We start from the raw sequence: 4,714 nt of genomic DNA on the forward strand, positions 1-4,714 counted from the left end.
ACATTCAGGGCTCTTGAGAAATTTTGAAAATAGTTTCCTACTTGTAGTGATTTAGGGCAGTCAGGCATGTAAAAAGATTGAATCGGTTGTGAGAAATCAATGACCTTCCCTCCCAAAGATTCCCACTGAAATGAAAACTTGCCAATTACAATGGGAGTTTTGATAAGGCCAGCAGGAGAAGGGTGTTCCAGACTCGAAAAAACGGCATGTGAAATGTAATATCTATTATCTTTTGTGCCATTAGGGTGTGAGACAGAGGCCTGCTGAACATCTTATCTTAAAACGCCAGAATACCTCTCCTGTGGCAGATTAGCAGTGGCGATACAAAGCAAATAAGCAGAGCTTACGCATGCATGTGATAATCACTCTCCATCTACGGGCGACTCTGCTCAGCAGGTAACCGCAATGCTACTTCATTGCAGCCTTTCAAACCTCTTGTCAGACCTCCCTTTGGACGTAATGTGACAAAAAATATGACAATGGGTAAGTTTGTGTTCAACGGGGGGGTCAGAACATAAGCAAAGAGCGCTATTTTTCTTACCTTTTCACCATGATGCTCCGTCTTTTGTCAGGCTACGTGTACAGGTACTGGCCCTTGGGGCTGTGTCTCTGCCAGCAGGTAGGGCATATCTGTGGCCAGTGGGGGGTCCTGATGTCTGCTCCACACCTTCCTGGGGCTTTCACCACAAGAGGGCTAATCCCGTCCCATGGGCTGAATGCCTGTTTCCTGAAGGTGTGCTCCTGTGGGGACGTTTTCTGGTATATTTTCATCTGAGAGGAACCAATTTGTGTGATGTGAGAGTGCTCCACAAAGTGAAATGAGGTGTGATATTGGGGGCAAGGGGGGGATTCGGTCAGCGCAAAAGGCGAGTACTGGCTTACAGGGTGGGAAGCACCAGGGTAGTCAGGTCAAAACAAGGAATACAGGCTGCCTTAACGCTGCACAGCCCTTTCCCAGCCCTGTCCTCCTCTGCCACTCCCCTCTCCTTCCACTTTAGAAATTTCAGTTTGGGGCAGCGTCCTTCCCTGTCTTGCTGCTATGAGCCAAGGTATCTCTTTTACGGTTCTAAAGCACAACCAAGCTGTTGCAAGGCTGGGGACAAAGCTACGGGACCTCAACATAACCAGAGGTACAGTGGACCCCCGACAAAAACTGCATGCTGTGGCCCTGTGCAAGGACTCAATGATTCCTCCTAAAGGGAAAGCGCATTCTGTCTTCCCCTTGCCTTCCAAGAGCAGTGTTTCAGAGAAAAGCCAAACAGCTGCGCTCACAGGATCTCACAGAGATTCCTAAAAGCTGATAATAAGGTTTGACAGTCATGTCATAATTGTTAACAATGGTATTGGAGATGTGCCAGCAGCCTCACACTCTCACTGCTTCTCTGGGTGAGAGGAATTGCTCTTTGACTGCAAGTCTGCAAACCAAATTTGACATAAAGGGACATTTCATACAAGAGGAAATACAAAGCAACATATTATATTGTGCCAGATTACACAATAGCCTCTAAAGATGAAGGATGAAGAATGAAAGAGAAGAGACTACAGTGACACCACATTAATATTTGCTATTTCTGCTCTCCATGCATTCGAACTCGTTATGTAGTTAAAGGTTTTAGTAGCCCGACAGAACAGCCTGCTGTAAAGGTTTGGCAGTGGGCAGTTAGGAATGGTCCGCTTACCTACCGCTGGCAAAACCAGGAGTGATTGATTCTGGTCTGCTGACGAAATCTCACCCTGTGAAAAGCCATTGCCTGTTTTCTGTTACCAGCATACTGTACTGAGAAAAGTTTCTGAAAGTGTAATTTCGAGCTCCTTGTACTCCTCTCCTGTACAGCTATTTGTCCTGGTTAACATGCACCCAATAATGTAACTGTCAGAATAAATCACAGCAAATGATACTTTTCCATACGGGTGTCACAAATTTCAAAGCTCAAGGTTCTGGGATTTTTTTCAGGCCAATGGAGAGGGCTAGTTCCTTCTGAAATTTGTTGACCCTCAGACAGCCATAACTCTTAGCAACCTTCACTGCAAAAGGAATCAAAATACAGATCAACACTATAAAAAGTGACATATAAGAACTATGTCCTTTTTGCCTGTATTTGTAATTCCTTTTCAATGGCTCTATTAGAACTCCTATAAGCAAGCCCATGCAGATTTCTGCACATTCTGTTAATGACTATAAACTGTTGTTTACCTTATCATGGAAGCTGTCAATAGACCTAGTTAATGAATTTTTTTTTTATTGTCATGAAAATTTTAATTAACAGTTTATTTAACTCACAATCTAATTCCCTAGAGGTCTCAGTAGAATTCAAGAAGATAGATTATGCATATGCTTGTGCTTTCTCCTAAATTTAGATAATTTCTGATCCAGAATTATTACATCAATTTCACAGCACCGTAGGTACAACTCCGACCACTCCAGTTATCTGTCTGCTCCAGAATAGAGCAGCCATAACTTCAAGCCATCATAAAAAAGTTTATTAATTTAGCTCCACTCAGTGCTAACCATTTTACTGCAGTGCAACAGAAAGCTAGCTGCCACGTGAAGAAACCTTTAGCTGTTTTTCTCTCGGCTTTCTAAAATTTGCAAGGATGAATAGCAGGTCCAATTCGGAATCTGCATGGAAGCTTCCCTAAATCCCTGCAAGAACATACAAGTATTTAAGGCAATAAGCTTCTATTTTCTGAGCCTCAGGAAAGCGAGGGTTGGCTGGGGGCCGCTGCAGCACTGTAGCCCTCTTTTTCTCATAATTTCTAAGGGCTACAAGTTTGTTTGTTTGTTTACGCACTCTTTGGTGTGTGCCGTTTCCCCTTGGGCAAGTTTTCGTTGACAGCAGTAGCTGAACATAAACTTCCAAATTCACTCTTAAACCACACTCTTCCCAAGATTTCTCACAGTCTGAACATTGGATCCACCTGACTTTCAGGCAAAATCCAGCTGAACATCAACTGACCGTTGTGCCCTGGGTCCGTACAGCTGCCTGGGATGCTCGACAGCCTGGTAGGAAGGGTCAGAGGTGCAGTAAAAAGAGATGCCCCAGGATAGATAAATGCTGGTATTTAATGACCGGCGTACCGTGGAGGAGTCCTCTGTGGAGGAGCTGGGGACACCGATCTGAGATGCTGCAGGTCTGAGCCCGAGGAGGGGGAGGGAAGGGGAGAGGAAGCCCCTCACCTGGGCAGAATGAGGGACCCACCCAGGTGAGCAGGCACCAGAGGCAGGGAGAGGTCTCATCTGGGACTGCCTGGGATTTATCACCCGGCTGCATGTAGCCAGCCCTATATGCCTCCAGCCCGATTCTCATCCTGCAGCGTTCATGTGACAGAAAATCTCACAGGATTTCCTCTGGCAGAAAGGCTTGGGTTTGGAATGCAAATATCCTCTTTTAATAGGATTGCTTTGTCTGCAGCAAGAATGTTGGTTTTCTATGTTTGGGATAGATTCTGTACTTACCAAAGTGCTGAAGTAAAACAAAATTCCCTGAGATCACGGTAAGTCTGGCTGCTGCAGCAAAACCAGCTATTAAAACTAAGCACGCTTTGCAACTCTGATGCCCACGAGTTCTTTCAGATGTAAAGGTTCTGATGTGCTCTTTGAAAATGTTAGTTGTCATGAGTATTATGATACAATTATACCGATCACTTGTCATTTTATATTACTGCTGGTCAAATATCTAAAACCCCACATTCAAAAGCCTGTCTTTGAATTACAGAAGACAGCTGCCAAAACTGGCAGTTTAAATATCGTAACTTCATCAGCTGTGCATCAGCGTACAGCCGATGCCAAGACTGGAGGCAGCGCTCCCACAGCCAGGCAGGAATGCTGCCGCCAGGGTGGTGCTCTAGGGACCAGTGGGTGCCCCGAATATGTCCCATTGAGGGTGCACTCACTTGTATATGGGGAGCAGGTTGGGTTTTCTGTACTGCTTTGAGAAGTCACGTACAACGCCCAACAGTCAGAGGAACAGATGACAAAAATCACTGACCTAGATCATCTGCCGAACGGGTGGAGGAGGGGTAAAAAGGCAACTCCTGTGAATCGCTCCCACCATGGCCAAATCTGGCTTTCGAGAGACACGTACGTTGCCCGGGGTAAAGGCCACACTCCATTTCATAGGAATAGCAAATGTATTTTCCGAAGTCAGAAGGTCCTTTTCTGCACTGAAAATGAACTGTTGCAGTTGACGGGCTGTTACTAGCACAGATGCTTGAGGTTATGAAAGTGTAAAAATAGATTCCTGATCTTTCGGCAAAATACTGGTGACAAAGCAAAATAGAAATGGGAAAAATAATACAGCTTTTCTCAAGTGTAATAAGGAACCAGTGCGGAGCAAATATTTGAAAACTGCTTCAAAGCTGCATAATTCAATGAGCGTTTGCATATTCCAGTCAACTCAGTAGCTTTTAATCAGGCCAATAAGGAAAAGGCAAAAATAGACTGATGGAAATTAGTGAGGTGTAATCAAAATGTATGTACCCGTTTGGACATGGGACACAAAATGGACTTTTTACTTTACACAATGTTTAATGTTCAGACCTTGGAAAATACACATTTAGAACAACAATCAGACTTTCATTGGCAGAAAACATAATAATCTAATAGATTTTGCAGACTTCTGTGGAATGCTAACTATAAAATACATCATCTATAAATTAAGGTTCAAAAGGTGACAGAGAATCAGAATATTAAATACCAGCATCTTTCCCTAAG

The sequence above is a fragment of the Falco biarmicus genome, chromosome 4, assembly GCF_023638135.1.
Source record: "Falco biarmicus isolate bFalBia1 chromosome 4, bFalBia1.pri, whole genome shotgun sequence".
NCBI lineage: Eukaryota > Metazoa > Chordata > Aves > Falconiformes > Falconidae > Falco > Falco biarmicus.